The following is an 18,567-nucleotide window of genomic DNA, read 5'->3' as shown; positions in this document are numbered from 1 at the left end:
GTGTGCATTTATTGCAATAAATTGTCTTCTTAGCACCACTTTTGCCATATCCCAAAGATTTTGGTATGTCGTGTTTTTGTTTTCATTTGTTTCTAGGAATTTTGTGAGTCCGCATTTAATTTCTTCTAATACCCAATTGCTTTTCAGTAGGGTGTTATTCAGTTTCCATGTATTTGATTTTATTTCCTTATTCTTCCTACTGTTGGTTTCTAATTTGATAGCATTGTGGTCTGAGAAGATGCTTTGTATTATTTTGATATTTGTAAATTTATGGAGATTTGTTTTGTGGCCTAAGACATGGTCTATTCTGGAGAACGTTCATGTGCACTGCCACCATCCATCTCTTAAGTGGTGCATTTAATCCATTTACATTCAGTGTAATTATTAGTAGGTATGGATTAATTGCTGCCATTATATTTGTTTTTGTGTGTGTGTGTATTGTGCTTTTGTTGTGTTGAATGCTCTGTACACATCTATGAGGTCCAGTTGGCTAATGTGTTGTTTAGTTCTTCTGTGTCTTTGTCAAGTTTCTTTCGGTTGTTCTATCAATTTTTGAAAGAAATTATTAAAATCACCCACTATTATTGTAGATTTGTTGATTTCTTTCTTTAAATATATTAGAGTTTGCTTTATATATTTTGGAGCTCTTTCATTGGGAGCATAGATATTTATTATGGTTATGTCATCTTGTTCAATTGTCCCTTTAATCATGAGATAATGTCCATCTTTATCTACTATGCTGGGTTGTGCCTTAAAGTTTATTTTGTCAGAGATTAGTACTGCACTCCTAGTCATTTTTTATTGCAATTAGCTTGGTATATTCTTTTCCATCCTTTGACTTTTAATCTGTTTTTGTCTGTGTGTGTGAGATGTGTCTCTTGCAGACAGCATATTGAAGGATCTTGTTTTCTTATCCACTCTGCCACCCTCCGTCTCTTAACCGGTGCATTTAATCCATTTACATTTAGTGTAATTATCAGTAGGTATGAATTAATTGCTACCATTATATTTGTTTTTTTGTTGTGTTACTGCTTTCTTTATTCTGTGTGCCCTCCTTTGCTGAGTTCATGCTTTTTGTGTACTTACTTGTGAGTTTCCTCATAGTTTTAATGTTTCCATGTTCTTGGATTTTCATTTTCTTGGTATGTTGTGAAGTATTAATTTTCTTTGAGGTTACCTTATAGTCCATAAACTTTTCCCTCCATTTAGTGCAGTCTATTTTATCCTGTAATCTGCCTGACTTTATCACCATCTGGATCTCTGTTCCTACGTATTTACCTTCTTTTATATTGTAGTTGTTTTGATTATAGACTGACCTCCCAGATTCTCTGTTTGTTCTTATAGTTTTGTTCTGTTCTCGACTCTTCCTTCTGTCAATTTAGTTCTGGGAGGTGCTGCCACATATGTCAATCTCTGGTTGTTGTCTGTTCTTGTTGGTTCTCAGTCCACATAACTCCTTTTAGGATATTTTGTATCACAGGGTTGGCTTTGGAAAAATCCCTTAGCTTCTGTTTAACCTGGAATGTTTTGATTATGCCATCATATTTGACTGATAGCTTTGCTGGATAAAAGATTTTTGGTTGGCAGTATTTTTCTTTCAGGGTTTTATATATGTCCCTGTTGCCTCCTTGCTTACATGGTTTCTGCTGAGAGATCTGAGCTTAATCTGACTTGCTTGTCTTTGTATGTAACATTTCTGTTTTCCCTGGCTGCTTTCAGAAGTGTCTCCTTGTCTTTGATTTTGGAGAGCTTGATTATGATATGTCTTGGTGATTTTCTTTTGGGGGGTCTATCCTTCCTGGGGTTTGTTGAGCTTCTTGAATGTTTATCTTTTCACTTTTCAGGATGTTAGAGAAACTTTCTTCCAGCAGTTCTTCAACTAATTCCTCTGTGGACTTGTGTGATTCTTCTTGTTCTGGAATGCTGATAATTATTAAGTTATTCCTCTTCATGTTGTGCAACATGAATCTTAGACCTTCTTCAGATTTTTTTATCCTTTTTTGTGTTTGTTCGTCTATCTTAGTGGTACTGAGAGATTTGTCTTCCAGTGCATGGTTCTGCCTTCCATCTCTTTTATTCTACTTCTTTGCCCTTTCAGAGTGTTGTCTATTTCTGATATTCTATTATTGGTCATTTGGACCACTTTCTATAGGTTTTGAATTGTTTCCAATGCTGTATCTTTCTTATTTGATTGTTCCTATAGTGCTTTCCTGACTTCTTCCTTATTTTTCTCAACTCCATTGTAAAGTGTTTTAAAACATTTTATAATCATTTTTCTGAATTTCTTCTCAGGCATTTCCAAGGCCTGCCCTCCTTCCAGAATGGAGTCCAGGTCTACCTCTAGGTCATTTGTCTCAGACATTTTATCTTGTTTCTGGACATGTACTGATATGGTCATCTGCTTTTGCTTCGTGGACATGTTTAGTGTTTATCTGTGGCCTTAATACTTAATTGAGTATGTGTTTTGGTATTTTTTATGCTTTCTGATTGCCTCCAGATAGATGTGATCAGGATGTGAGCTTCCCTTTTCACTCTTGTTATTGTTTAATACAGAGTAACTTTCACAGGTGTTGTCTGCCTCCCTGATGTACGGCAGTTGGTATTGGTTCTTGCCTGGATTTTGGTGTTTTATAGAGTGTGATTGTAGCTTAAGTATATGGCAGCATTTGTTGTCTCTTCTTGGGTAATATAGGGAAAAAAAGAGTCCCCCAAAGGTGGAAAGAGAAGCATTAAACAGCAAAATAGCAACAACAGAAAGACAAGAGAGGAAAAAAAAAACACACCAAAAAAACAACAAAACTAGATTGGATACTGTAGTCTATAATCACAGAAAAGGGAGAGGAGGAAGAGAAGAAGAAAAAAAATCTGTAGCTTAATAAGAGTATGATTTTAATGGCTTCTTTCAGCTTCTTGCCTTCAAAGGTGTCTGATAGATTTCAAGATGCCACTCTTGGTTGTTATGCTGTACCTCAGGATTTAATTTAATTTTTGGACTGTTTTGTTTTTAAACTCTCTTTCCCTTTCCACACCCCTTGTTCTGGCCTTTTCTGTATTAAAAAAAAAAACGACAACACAAACAAACAGTTCAGGAACAGCTCATGGACTGAGAATATCTGAGTGCTTGTGTGGCAGAAGAATCCACTAATGGTGGGCCTGGGAGGGGTGTCCACTCACTCAGGCACCCCCTCTAGTCACCAGAATGGAGGTGTGCAAACAGTGGGGGGCCAGTGAACAGATACAAAAAAAAAATCTGAACAAAGCAAAACCGACAAAGTGTATTTTCCACCTTTCCTCCGAGATTCCTGTGGCATTTTTGGGGTGTTTGTCTGCTCCCCTGCTTGGTCTTGTTATATGGTCTCACCCAAGATGTCAGCTCTGGGCCACCGAGCCCAGCAGATTCAAAAGTACACGATTTCTTATTTCCACTACAAGTTCCACTGGCTATAAACCTTCAAACTTTTTAAATATTCCTACCTATGTGGTTCCAAGTTTTGGAGCTCTGCCCTGAATTTGCTTTGCCTGGTATTCTATGGTACTGCTGATGGTGAACCCCATTGCTCCTCTACCATAGCCGCCATCAATTCCCGCCTTCATGATACTTTTAATATTCTCCTCCAAGACTATACTCAAAAGTATAAATTCTTCTACGGTCTTTCGTATTCACTGTCCAACTTTCACATGCTTATGAAGTTATTGAAAAAAACCATGGCTTGGGTCAGGCACACCTTAGTCCTCAAGCTGACATCTTTGCTCTTCAACACTTTAAAAAGGTCTTAGTCAGCAGATTTTCCTAATGCAATACGCCATCTGATTTCTTGACTGCTGCTTACATGAGTGTTGATGGTTGAACCAAGCAAAATAAGTCTTTGACAACTTCAATCTTTTCTTCATTTAAATGGATGTTGTTTATTGGTTCAGTGGTGAGGATTTTTATTTTCTTTACATTTCTTTATATACTGAAGGCTGTGCTCTTTGATCTTCATCAGTAAATATTTTAAGTCCTCTTCACTTTCAGTAGCAAGGTTGTATCATCTGCATATCTCACGTTGTTAATGAGTCTTCCTCCAATCCTGATGCCACATTCTTCTTCATATAATCCAGCTCCTCGAATTATTTGCTCAGTTTACAGATTGAATTAAGTATGTGAATGAATACAACCCTGGCATACACCTTTCCTGATTTTAAACCATTCAATGTTCCCTTGTTCTATTTGAACAACTGCCTCTTGGTCTATGTAGAGGTTCCTCATGAGCACAATTAAGTGTTGCAGTATACTCATCCTCCACAATGTTGTTCATATCTTGTCATCTTCCACACAATATAAAGCCTTTGCATAGTCAATAAAGCAAAAGTAAACATCTTTCTGGTACTCTCTGCTTTCATCCAAGATCCATCTGAAGTCAGCAGTGACATCCCTTGTTCCATGACCTCGTCTGAACCTGGCTTGACCTTCTGGCAATTATCTGTCAATGTATGATTACAGCTGCTTTTGAATTATCTTTAGCAAAATTTTACTTGCATGCAATATTAATGATATTGTCTGATAATTTCTGCATTCTGTTAGGTCACCTCTCTTTGCAATGGGCACAAATATGAATCTCTTCCAATCAGTTGGCCAGGTAGCTGTCTTCTGAATTTCTTGCCATAGATGAGTGTGTGCCTCCAGTGCTTTATCAGTTTATTGAAAGATTTCAATTTGTATTCAATTTGTATTCCAGCACTAGGTGGCATCAGTAATATTGTTATTGTTATGACTCTTATTTGATGCCAGCCCTTATAGGGGGACACCTTGTATGTATGCACGGTAAGATCTAGGACTCCCCATCCCTGCCACTCTTGGGGGTCACTTTACTGGGGAGATGAACAGCTGGCATTTACCCTCTGGTGGTGGGGTGCAGGGGACAGGCAGCAATGCTGCGTGCACAGGTTTGAAGGAGCCAGGAGGGGCATGCCGGTCTTTGAGCTTACTGGTTGTGGCACTGTAGGATAAGCACTGGGCCACAATATCAATTTAAATTGCACGGTTGGCAGTTCAAATCCACCAGCCACTCCTTGGAAACCCTATACAAGCTTGCTATGAGGAACCAACTCAATGGCATTAACCAACAACATCAACAACAGGAAACTGCTTGGGCACAGGACAGAACACTGGGCCGAGAATCAGGAGTTTTGGTCAGTCACGTGCTTACTCTGTAGCCTGGGGCCTACTTGCACTCCAGTTTTCACCTATGTGAGATGGGGGTGTCTAGAAGGCTCTAGTGAGGCAATGCATGGAAGGGCATTCCACCTTCCTGCAAAGTAGAGGTTGTAAACAGGCAGGGCCTGCCCTTGCTGGGTTTGTAGAGGATTTGAATTAATTGCCACATCAAGGACTCAATAGATAGAGATTTGAAAAGACAAACACAAGTTGAAGAGGCAGCCCAGAAATTAACAACTGTAGGGTGCTGGCGAGGATGGGGAATTGGTCTTGGGAAGCCCTGCTGGGAAGCCTGCAGCTGAGGTCCTAAAGGACTCAACCAAGTTTGAGGGAACCTCACAGCTTCCAGGGCAGGTATCAGAGGTGAATAAGCCAGTAGGATGCTGATTCAGATTAGTCCCTAGAAAGAGCCCATTAGAGAGTGGAAAACTTCCTATAGTACCTCTTGGAGACAGCTTGGTCCTGTGGGGGTTTGTTAGTGTTGTTTTTTAAGTTTCTGAGGTTGTCAGGCCCTGTTTTCAGACCAGATCTTCCAGGAAAGCCTGACAGGTAAACTCATGACAGAGTTAGTCTGAAGAAAGAAGTAGGTATGGCCTGAAGCTTCTCTCTGAAAATGCCTGGCCCAAAGTTGAGCATGAAATGTAAGACGAGCTAGACCCAGTCCATGGGCCTCTTGGCTTCCAGGAGCTTAAGAGAAGTAGCTCTGGAGTCAGATAGAAAGTAAAACAAATCACAGATGTAGCTCAGTGACCTTAGATAAGCACCCACATCTCATAGAGCTAGGTTTCTTTTGTTAGAAAGGAATGCCAACACCTCCCTCCCAAGCTTGTGAGAAGAGGAGGACATTATGCTTGTCAGGTGCCCACACAATGCCTGGGGGCTGGGGTTGTCATGGTTACCAAGAGGCTGGTCCCAGGGCTTCTCTAATGACCCTGACTGCCCCCTGACCTCTGAGAGGAGGAGAACCCCTGAGGTCCCTTTCATTGTTCCTTCTCCCTCTCAGACAATACACCCAGCAAGAATTTGTCCTCTGCAGGAATGTGCAGAGAGAAAATCTTTTTTGATGAGACAGCGATGATGTGATGTCTGGGTTTTTTATATCCCCATTGCTGAACTGGTGCCAGATACAAATGTCCAGGCTGGATTCCATTAGCCACATTTGTCCTCTGGGCTTCTGGCTCTGAGGGAACTTTCTGGGGGTCTACTATGAGTCCCACCAGCCAGAAAGAATTTGACTGGGACAAATGAAAGTAACTCTAGACCAGGTACCACCAGTGGGGACCTGGGCAGGAGCCTTCTTTGGGAACCCGCCTTGCTCAAGAGTCTTCGCTTTAAAAAACAAAAACAAAAAAAACAACTTTATTATTATAAAGTTTTTACCAAAGTAAAATGCCCTTTGAGGCGTAAGAACTACTATTAACCCAATTTTTTTAGAGTTAATCAAGGGTGAGATAGGTCAACTACCTTAACCATAGCTAAGCTCTGTGACTCTGTAGGATAAACACTGAACTGCCAACCACAAGGTAAGCGGCCAAGCCCACCAGTATCTCCGCAGGAGAAAGATGAGGCTTTCTGCTCCCACAAAGATTTACAGCCTCAGAAACCCTATGCAAGATCGCTATGAGTTGAAACTGACTTGATAGCACTTAATAGCAACAACAACAACCCTGTAATAAGTATCCAGTTGTGGCCCAAATCCCACTGATCAAATTTTCCTTAGACTTGAGTCCTTATCATCTTTCTAGATCACTGGTCAACTCAATTTGCTCAACAAAACAGAAACTAAACCAAGTGCCATTGAGTCAATTCTGACCCATAGCAACCCTTATAGGATTCTGAGGAGTCCTGTATGGCACTGAGGTTAATGCACTGGATCACAACATTAGTTGGAACCACAGGTCGGTGGTTCAAATCTATCTGCCACTCTTGGACATCCTATAGAGGGTCGCTATGAGTTGGATCAACCCAATGGCACCACCAACAACATAGGGCTCAGAAACTCTGTACTGGGTTGCTGTGAGTTGGAATAAACTCAACGGCACATAACAACAGCATAATAAATCTTTATGAGATCAGGAAACCTCATCTTTTAACTTCGGAGCAGCTGGTGGGTTTGAACTGTCGATCTTGTGGTTAGCAGTCCAGCTTTATCCTGCAGTACCACCAGAGCTCAACAAAAGGACTAATAATTTAGAAATTTTGAGGTTGTAGGTGATAACATTCAAAGGTCATATTTTAAATGGGGGAAAATATCCATAAAATAACTCATGCTTATTAGGAAAGAACATCAGCTACTAAAATGTCTACGGTGTCCAGTGACAGTCTCTGAGACCCCACTCTCTAGAGATAAACTCTGTACCCACATATTCAATATGTTCCTCTGGATTCTCTAGGCAAGAGGCAAGTACGCATACATTTATATTTAATTTTCAATAGGATAACATTACACGATGCATTCTATTTTTGTAACTTGCTTTTTGAAAATAACAATATGAGAACATGAACATCGAACATGAAATCCAGAGGTTCTTTACCCGGTAGATTCCATCCGGTGGTGAAAGTGGGTGGTAAAGTTTTGTACAAAATTGTGCCTTGTATGTGTGCAAACCTTTTTAAGTGACAGTCTCCTAAGAATCTGCAAAGATTCAGACTCAAGCCCCTTATTTTTAGAGGCCAAGTGAGAACTGGGTGGGGTGATGGAGGATGAGCTTGGAGGATGAGGCTGAACCTGCTGCAGTCACTTGTCTCTGGGCATCCTGCCCTGGCTTCTGGAGGGGAGTTGCAGAGCCAGGAGGAAGGTGAAGGAGCCTTCGCTCTGTCAGGCCTCCCAGGCTGAGTCTCTGCAGTCCCTGCCAGGAGAAGATTTACAGCCAATGGGAGCTTGGAAGTTTACAAAGAAAAGCTTGGTGCATGCAGTATTTGGGGAGGAGTGGCTGGAAGCAGCTGCAAGAAGTTGACTTCTGTTTGGGGCCTGATCTCCTCCAGTGAGAGGCAAGTGCCCAAGGGTGATCTGTGGACTAGAACCCTGCCTCAACAGAGTTGAGCTTCTGTCTTTCTCTACCCCACTGCCCACATCTTCCAGAAACCTCTCTCTCTGGAGAAACCTTAATGATTTCTGTGCCATCAGTACAGCCCCTGGCCAAGTTCTTGTTATGTAGTTCTTATGATTTTTACTATCATTGAGGTTAATGAGGACTAAGGTGCCCCCATCATGGTATTTTCAATAACTTCACATGCATGTGAAAATTGGACAATGAATAAGGAAGATCGCAGAAGAACCGATGCATTTGAGTTATGATGTTGGAGAAGAATATTGAAAGTACCATGGGCTGCTAGAAGAACAATTAAATCTATGTTGGAAGAAGTGCTCCTTAGAAGCAAGAATGGTGAGACTTTGTCTCTCATACTTTGGACATGTTATCAGGAAGGACTGGTCCCTGGAGAAGGACATCATGTTAGGTAAAGTGGAGGATCAGCGAAAAAGAAGAAGACCCCCAACAAGATGGATTGGCATAGTGGCAGCAGCAGTGGGCTCAAGCTTGGTAATGATTGTCAGGATGGTGCAGGATCACACAGTGTTTTGTTCTGTTGTGCTGAGTCAGAACCAATTTGACTTAATAGCACCTAACAACATCAGTGAGGTCAGACTTTATAGAACTTGGGCTTCCCAGGACTTTTTAAATCACCCTGAAGGGTCTAAGAACTCTCACAATAAAGACCATCATCCATTGAGCATGTCTTAGTTCTCTAGGGCTGCTATAATAGAAATACTCCCAATGGATGGTTTTAACAAACAGGAATTAATCTCTCATAGTTTAGCAGGCTCTAAGTCTGAATTCAGGGTGCCAGCTCCAGACGGAAGCTTTCTCTTTCTCTGTAGACTCTGGGGAAGGGTCTTGTTATCAATCTTCCCCTGGGTCTAGGAGGTTCCAAGGTCTAAAGAATGCACTCCACTCCAGGCTCTTTTTTCTGGGTGGTAGGAGGTCTCTCTGATCTCTACTTGCTTGTTTAACTATCTTATATACAAAATAAATTGACTTAATGAAAGGGAACACATGAACAGGCATGTAAGCTTGCTGGCAACCACGTTGGTCTACTGGTGAGTGGAAGTGAGGGAACAGCAGCAATGAAGATGTGGGCTTAGTTCCACCATGTTCTATAGACTCCTGTCGACTTGTAGATGAGAGAGAAAAAGAAGGGTTGGGTGGTCCAAAGTATGATGAGACCTGGGAATTCCTGAGTCCATAGACAAGGACATAGCCATGGAAGGCTAGAGCTGAGAGTGGAGCATTCAGCTGATATGAAGTGAGGGGAGATGTACAAGAATGCCTTGTAGATAGTACCCATTTGACCTAGCTTAGATGTCTTGATGATCAGAACTTGACTAGAGGAAGATAAAGAAATTTGATAACAGAAACAAGTGTAAATTGCTACAACTTGAGGAACTTGACCGATGCTTATGGATGTAGTAGCTCAAAATACCAACTGAGAAGGAAGGAGTCTTCTCATCAAGGATCAAACCTATCCCCTCTGTACACAGGGTTGATAGGGAGGCTATAAAGGCATGAAGTGACTGGCTTACAAGTTTTCAAGAGAGTGTTTAGCTTTAGAGTGTGCAGGGAAAGGTAAAATCCCCATGGAATAGTTTTTCATCTTGTCTAGATGAGTCTGGTGAAAAGAGATGGGGGATAGGATTTTTATGATTCAATAGTGAGTAATTGTTATCATGACTAATTGCGATTGTCACAACTGTAAAGGTAGAAGTTTTGTAACAAAAAGAGGGGAGTAGTTAATCTTACAGTCCAGGAACAGAGGAACCTAGGACCATCAAGGGAGAAGAGCATGAGTGGAATGTGGGACTCTGTCCAGAGAAGCAGTGACACCAGAGATGGAGGCAGAGATAAGGACATGGAGAGATAGAGCTGCTGAGGACTCTAGACTCATGGAAGGAGAAAGGCTGTGTGCTAGTGGCCAGGAGACAGGCTTGCAGAATGTGTCCTTTTGTTGTTTAAATGATTATATATTCCTGAGTGTTTTTGTGTACATCCCAAAAAACAACAACAAAGGAAATAGAAGCAAATACTGTTGAAAGATGATGCATGGAGGAGATTGTAATCATTGCAATGAAATGATGAGTGTAACACCGATGTTCTCCCATATAAACTATCACTCAAGTCACAATAAAAAAGTTTTTTTAAAAAAGCTTATAAAAAGAAAGTGAAGGAGAAAACACAGAGGAAAATAAACATGAAATGATGGTCAGTTTCATTAATAAAATGCAATTTAAAATTGTTTTTTAAAAATGCCCCTGGAACTAAATACAAAGGAATTTTTTCCTTGCTATTCATACTAAAAAAAATAAAAATTGACTCAAGATTCAGCCTCAGCCTCATCCTATAGATTGCATCCTGCCTTATTAACATATCTGCCTCTAATCCTGCCTTATTAACATCATGTTGTTGTTGTTTAATGATGTGGAGTTGGTTTTAACTCATAATGAACCTGTGTGGGGTTTGTGAGTCTGTAAATCTTTACAGGAGCAGAAAGCTTCATCTTTCTCCTGAGGAATGGCTGGTGGGCTGAAACCTGTGATTAGCAGCCCAGGAGCTCTGGTAGCGTAGTGGTTATGAATTGGACTGCAAACCCGCAAGGTCAGCAGTTTGAAACTACCAGCTGTTCCACGAGAGAAAGATGAGGCTTTCTGCTCCCATAAAGATTTACAGCCTTGGAAACCCTGTACAAGGTCACTATGAATGGGAAACAACAACAACTTATTTTACAGCACCACTAGTGCTCCATTAACATCATAGAGGTTAGGATTTACAACACACAGGAGAATCACAACTGACCACCACATGGTAGATGGCATAATACTGAGACCATGGCCTAGCCTAATTAATACATATTTTGTTGTTGTTGTTGATAGGTGCCATCAAGTCACTTCCAACTCATAAAGACCCTGTATAGGGTTTCCAAAGAGTGGCTAGTGGGTTTGAACTACCAACATTTAGATTAGCAATTCAGTGCTTATCCTACAGCACCACACCTGGACTCCAACATATATTTTGTTGCTGTTGTTGTTAGGTGTTTGTTCCAGTGCATAGCAACTGTATGTACAACAGAATGAAATATTGCCTTGGCCTGCACCACTCTTACATTTGTTGTTATTTGTTGCTATTGCCACTGTGCCAATCCATCTTATTGGGGGTCTTCCTCTTTTTCTCTGACCCTCCACTTTACCAAGCATGATGTCCTTCTCCAGGGACTTGTCCCTCCTGATAACATGTCCGAAGTATGAGAGACGAAGTCTCGCCATCCTGGCTTTTATGAGGCGTTCTGCTGTTCTTCTTCCAAGACAGATTTTTGGGGGACACAGTTCAATCTATAACAGCAGGGAGCCTGTAAAACCCTGTGCCTAGTCTTGTGCACATGTGTTCAAGCCTGTTATTCGCCCCAGTTCACAGATGGAAATTGGCTTACAGAGGCCAAGAAACTTCCCTGAGGTCAATGGGGCCAGCAGTGGCACTGTGAGGATTTTAGCCTAGTCTCCCATTCCAGAGCTCCTAACCCTGCATTTCAGCCACTCTTCTCTGCCCTCCTGGGTCAGGTCCACCACCCTGGCTCCGGGAGGGTCACTGTCAGGTGAGGCCAGAGGAGTTTGTGTTCTGAACCACAAGCATGGGTCACTTTCGTAATTAATGTGGGGAAAAGATTTTTTAAAACCTCTATATTTCTGTAACGATTAGCAACGAGCTCAGTTTAGTGCCCTACATGTTGTTACTAGCTGAGTACACCCTGATTCCTAATGACCTCATTCACAACAGATCAAAACAAAGCAGGTCCTGTGCCATCCCCATGAATGGACAGTTTGTGATCTATATGGTGTTTTCTTTTTTGAAATCTTATTTATTTTGTTGTTTTTGCAAATATACTCAGTATCACATCTACCAATCCAACACTTTCTTCATGTATAATTTATCGACATTGATTATATTCTTTGAGTTTGGTAACTTTTCTCACTTTCTTTTTTCTGAGTTGTCCCTCCCTCATTAATATAAAGTCACTGCCCCATATAAGATTCCTATTTAATATTTCAAGTGGCTGTTGTCAGTTTGATCCCATATTGATAATTCTTTAAAAGAGAATAATTCTCAAGGCTGACCTTTTTTTCCTAGATAAGTTAAACTATTGTTCAGTTTTAAGACGACTTCAGGGGATATTTTTGGTTTCTCTCAGGGTAGTGGTTTAAATCTACAAGCCACTCCTTGGAAATCCTATATAGGGTTGCTATGAGTCAGAGCCAACTCGATGGCACTTAGCAACAAGAAGTAATCGTGTCAGGGGATCGTCTACTCTCTATAGCTCCAGAAAGTCTAGAGTCTGTGAGAATTTGAAATTCTGTTCTGCATTTCCCTCCTTTGGACCAGAATTCTTATAAAATCTTTGACCAAAATGTTCAGTAATGGTAACCAGGCATCATCCAGTTCTTCTGATCTCATAACAAAAGAGGCAGTTGTTCATAGAAGCAGTTAGTCTCACACTTCATAGCCTCCTCCTCTTCCTGACTCTCCTTTGTCATCTGTTGCTCCAAGTGAATAGAAACCAATTATTTTGCCTTGGATGGCTGCTTGCAAGCTTTTAAGATCCCAGACACTACAAAGTGAACTAGGGGCTAGACAGAAGCACTAAACATGTTATTAGGCCAATTAACTGGGATGATGTTCCATGACATCAGGACCATAAACCTCCAAACCAAAGAATCAAATCCCATGAGGTGTTTGGTTGTATATAAGCAAGCTCAGCAGTGACTCTTCTTTTGTCATCATTATAAATTGACCTATCTCACAACTTTTAGCAATTCAACTTTTTACAGGTGTTCAACTTATTGACAGCAATTACAGTAATTAGTTGTGCAACCCTTACCCTTAACCAATGGGATTTTTCTATCACAATTAATCCACCTTTATCCTCTCTCTTGCTCCACTAATAAATTGTGGTCTCTATACATTTGCCTTTTCTTATGTTTTTAGATGTTGGTGTTAGGTGCCATCAAGTTGGCTCTGATTCATAGTGACCTTATGCACAACAGAACAAAACAATACCCAGTCCTGCGACATCCTCATGATTATTGCCAAGTTTGAGTTCATTGCTGCTACCACTGTGTCAGACCATCTTGTTGAGGTTCTTCCTCTTTTTCACTGATCCTTCACTTTACCTAGCATGATATCCTTCTCCAGGGACTGGTCCCACCTGATAATATGTCCAGGGTATGAAAGAGTAAGGAGCATTCTAACTGCACTTCTTCCAACACAGATTTATTTGTTCTTCAATTTGTATTCCATCAATTCTCAAACCCTTGTTCTTTGCCAATCAGTGCCTTCAGTGTACCTTGGTACCTTTAATCATGTACTATCTCTTGAAATGGTTAAACAACCATTTCTTTTTGGTACAGTGACTATGTATTCTTTCCATCTTCTTTTGATGCTTTCTGTATCATTCAATATTTTGCTCATAGAATTCTTCAATATTGCAAGTAAAGGCTTGAATTTTCTCCTCAGTTCCTTCTGTTTGAGAAAAGCTGAGCTTGTTCTTCTCTTTTGGTTTTCTAACTCCAGGTCTTTGCACATTTCACTATAATACTTGATTTTATCTTCTTGTGCTGCCTTTTGAAATTTTCTGTTCATCTCTTTTACTCCCCCATTTCTTCCATTTGCTTAACATCTTTATGCTGGACAACAAGATTCAAGAGTTTAACATCCATGTTGGTCTTTTCCTTCTTTCTTGTCTTCTTAAGAACTCTTTGCTTTCTTCCTGTATGATGGTCTTGATTTCATCCCACAACTCTTCTGGTCTTCGGTCATTAGTGTCTAATGTAAAATCTGTTCTTGAGTTGATCTCTAAATTCAGGTGGGATATGTTCAAGGTCATATTTTGGCTTGTTTTAATTTTCTTCAGCTTGGGCCTGAATTTGCATTTGAGCAATTAATGGTCTGTTCCACAATCTGCTTCTGGCCTGGTTTTGGCTGATAGTATGCAGTTTTTCTACTGTCCCTTCCTACAAATGTAGTCAATTTGATCTTTGTGTGTTCCATCTGATATGGTCCATGTGTATAGTCGTCTTTTATGTTGTTTAAAAGAGGTATTTGCAATGAATAAGTCATTGGTCTTGAAAAATTCTATCATGTGATCTCCAGCATCATTTCTATCACCAAGGCCATTATTTTCCAACTACTGATTCTTCCTCTTAGTTTCCAACCAGTGCATTCCAATTACCAGTAATTATCAACACATCTTGATTGCATGTTTGGTCAATTTCAGACTGAAAAATTTGGTAGACTTCTTTAATTTCATCATTACTGACTTTAGTGGTTGTTGCGTAAACTTGAGTAACAGTGTTATACACTGGCCTTCCTTGTAGGCATATAGATATTATCCTATCACAGACAGCATTACACTTCAAGATAGATCTTGAAATGTACTTTTTGTTGATGAATGCAATGCCATTTCTCTTCAATTTGTCATTTCTGGCATAGTAAACTATGTGATTGTCAGATTCAAAATGGCTAATACCAGTCCATTTCAGCTCACTCATTACCTAGGATATCGATCTTTATATGTTCCATTTCACTTTTGACAACTTCCAATTTCCTATATTCATCTTCGGAAATCAATGTTCCAATTATTAAAGAATGTTTACTTTATGAGTTGTGCCCCATCAGCAAATGAAAGTCCCGAAAGCTTTACTGCTTTGCATCATCACAATCAGCTTTACTTTGATGAAGCAGCTCTTCCCAGTAATATTTTGAGTGCTTTCCAACCTGAGAGGCTCATCTTCTAGCACTGTATCTGACAATATTCTGGTGCTATTCATAATGTTTCAATATTCAATAGTTTGGTGCTATATGACAGTGTTCCACTGTTATTCATAAGGTTTTCAGTGGCTTAAACATTTAGAAGTAGTTTGCCTATCCTTCTTCCTAGTCTGTCTTAGTCTGGAAACTCAGCTGAAACCTGTCCACCTTAGGTGACCCTACTGATATTTAAAATACCAGTGTGTAGCTGCCAATATCACAGCAACATGCAAACCACCACAGTGTGACAAACTGACAGATAAGTGATGGGTCTTTTTATATAAGTGAGGTCATATAATATTTGTCCTTTATGATTGGCTCATTTCACTCAGCATCAGGTCTTCAAGCTCCATCCATACTGCAACATGTACAAGTATCAAGACTTTATTTCTCCAACTGTCTGAGTAGTATTCCATTGTATATATGTACCACTTTTGATTTACGTGTTCATCTGTTGGTGGATATTTAGGGTCTTTTCACCTTTTGGCTATTGTGTATAGTGCTGCAGTGAACATTAATATATAAGTCTCCTTTTGAGTCTTTGCTGTCAAGTCTTTTGGGAGTGGAATTGCTAGATCATATGATAGTTCTAGTTTTTTGAGGAACTGCCATACTGTTTTCCACAATGACTATACCATTTTGCATTCTCAATAGCAATGGTGGTGGTGGTGTGCCGTGGAGTCGGTTCCGACTTGTAGTGACCCTGCCTAGGGTTTCCAAGGATGTAAATCTTAACAGGAACAGAAAGTCTCATCTTTCTCCTGTGAAACTGGTAGTCTCAAACTACTTAGGTTCCAATTTCCCCCACATCATCACAAACAGTTGTTATTTTCTATTAAATTTTTTTTTAATCTTAGCCATCTTTGTTGTCATTTGTTGTTGTTAAGAGCCATCAAGTCAGTTCTGACCCATAGCGATCCTGTATAGGATTTCCTAGGAGCAGCTGGTGAGCTTGAACCATCAACCTGCAAAGTCAGTTCAAACAGACTTTGCAGTCCAGCACATTAGCCTGCAGTGCCACATGAGGACAGGTGCCATCAAATCAGTTTAGAGTTATAGTAACCCTATGTAATGTTTGAACTGCAAGGTTGGCAATTCAAGCTCACCAGCCGCTCTCAGAAACCCTATACAGGGTCTCTCTGGGTCGGAGTCGACTCAACAGCACTTAACAACAACATGTACAACAAAATTAAATACTTCATAATCTTGTGCCACCTTCAAAATCATTGCTGTGCTTGAGCTTACTGATGCAGCCGTATGTCATCCATCTCTTTGAGAGTCTTCCTGTTTTTCATTGACCCTTCAACCTATGATGTTTATTTTCCAGGGTCTGATCCCTCTGTTTTTATTAATTGAGTGAAGGTTTACAAAGCAGATCATCGGTTTTACATTCAAGAAATCATGTACTTCTTGCATCTCAATGATTCCAATCCCCTCCATGTAACATCATTTATCCCACTTCCTCCCTGTGGTTCTTATTTCCATTTCACCCTCCCTCTTTCTGAACCCTTCTGAACTTTGTCCTTAGGTAAATGTGACTCTTTTGACCTTGAATGGTTGACCATTCCATGGTGACCATGCTTTACTAGTATTGTTGCCCCTACTATATACCTGTCTACCCCTTGGCTAAAAATAGGGCCACGAGGGTGAGTTCCATTCCAGACCTAAAAGGTGGCCAAGGGCCATCGTCTAGAGTTCCTCCAGTCTTTTTCTGACTAATAAGTCCAGTGTTTTTTTTATAATTTTGAGTTTTGCTACACATTTTCTCCCACTCTATCTGGTCCTTCTAATGGATAGAGCAGTGGGTAGTAGTAGCTGGGCACCATCTAGTTATTCTAGTCTCAGAGTTGTGGAGACAGATGTTCACTTGTTCCATTAGTGCAATGGAAAAATTGATTCCAAATGTCTTCAATTTTCATGACTCTTCTTTCTTCCTAACATGGGGAGACCAATAGTTGTACTTGAACTTTTAGATAGTTGCTCTTGAGCTTTTAAGATCCCATTCAGGGGCTGGTCCACTTAATAACATATCCAAAGTACAAAACAGAGTTGTCATTCTTTGGCAGTCTATAGTATATTAAATATTCTTCTCCAACACTATAATTCAAAGGCAGCAGTTCTTCTTCAGTCTTTCTTAAGAGGCAATTGAAAAGGCTGTGACTTGAGTGAGGCATGCTTTAGTGCTAAAAATGACATCTTTCCTTTTTAACACTTTAAAGAGATCTTTTGCAACATATTTTCCCAATTAAATACTTAATTTGATTTCTTGACTGCTGCTTTCAGGGTGTTGACTGTGGATAAAAGTAAAACAAAATCTTTGACAACATTTCCCCCATTTATCATGGTGTTGTTTGTTCAGTTGTGAAGATTTTTGTTTTATGTTGAGGGGTAATTCATACTGAAGACTGCACCCCTTGATTTTCATTAGCAAGTGATTCAACTTCTAGCTTTCTGCAAGCAAGGTTGTATCATCTGCATTATCGCAGGTGGTTAATGAGTCTTCTTCTAATCCTGATGTCATGCTCTTCTTCATATAGTTCTGCTTCTTGGATTATTTGCTTAGCATGTAGATTGAATAAGTATGGTGTAAGGCAGTGGGGGGGAATGTCTGTTTGGCCCTGTCAAGGCAACTACAGTTCTAGCCATCACACTGTTGTTGTTAACTGCTGTTGAGTTGGTTCTGACTCATAGCGACCCTTCTAGGGTTTCCAAGGAGCAGCTGGTAAATTTGATCTGCCAACCTTGTGGTTCAAATTGATCTTTTGGTCTAGTGGTTTTTCCTAGAGTGCCACACCACATTGTTGTTGTTGTTGTTAAGTGCTGTCAAATCGGTTCCCACCCATAGTGACCCTGTATAGGGTTTCTTAGGAGTGACTGGTGAGCTTGAACCTTGCAGTTCAAATGGTTTTGCAGTCTGGTGCATTAACCCACAGTGCCACACCACATTGTTGTTGTGAAATGCCGTCGAGTGGGTTCTGACCCATAGCGACCCCGTATAGGGTTTCCGAGGATCAGCTGATCAATTTGAACTGCCGACTTTGCAGTTCAAACGGCTTTGCAGCCTAACGCATTAACCCACTGCATCATACCAGGATTCCACATTAGGGGTAAGTTAATTAAATGCTTGGCCAAATATAGCAGGCTAATTTTTTTTTTTTTACATTTTTATTGTGAACTGAGTGGTAGTCTACATGGGAGAACATTGGCTTTACACCATCATTTCATTGTAATGATTACAGTCTCTTCCCTTGCATCATCATTCAACAGTATTTGCTTCCATTCCTTCTGGTCTCTGTGTGTGCGTGTGTGTGTGTGTTTTGTTTTTTCAGGAGTGGGGGATGTACACAGAAACACTCAGGAATGTATAATAATTTAAACAACCAAAAGGCACATTCTGCAAGCCTGCCTCCTGGTCACCAGCACTCAGTCCCTCTCTTTCCATGAGTCCAGAGTCCTCAGATGCTCCCTCTCTCTATTTCCTCATCTCTGTCTCCATCTCTGGTGTTGCTGCTTCTCTGG

The sequence above is a fragment of the Chrysochloris asiatica genome, unplaced genomic scaffold (genome assembly GCF_000296735.1).
Source record: "Chrysochloris asiatica unplaced genomic scaffold, ChrAsi1.0 scaffold00128, whole genome shotgun sequence".
Lineage (NCBI taxonomy): Eukaryota > Metazoa > Chordata > Mammalia > Afrosoricida > Chrysochloridae > Chrysochloris > Chrysochloris asiatica.
Note: the sequence above shows the minus strand (reverse complement) of the source record.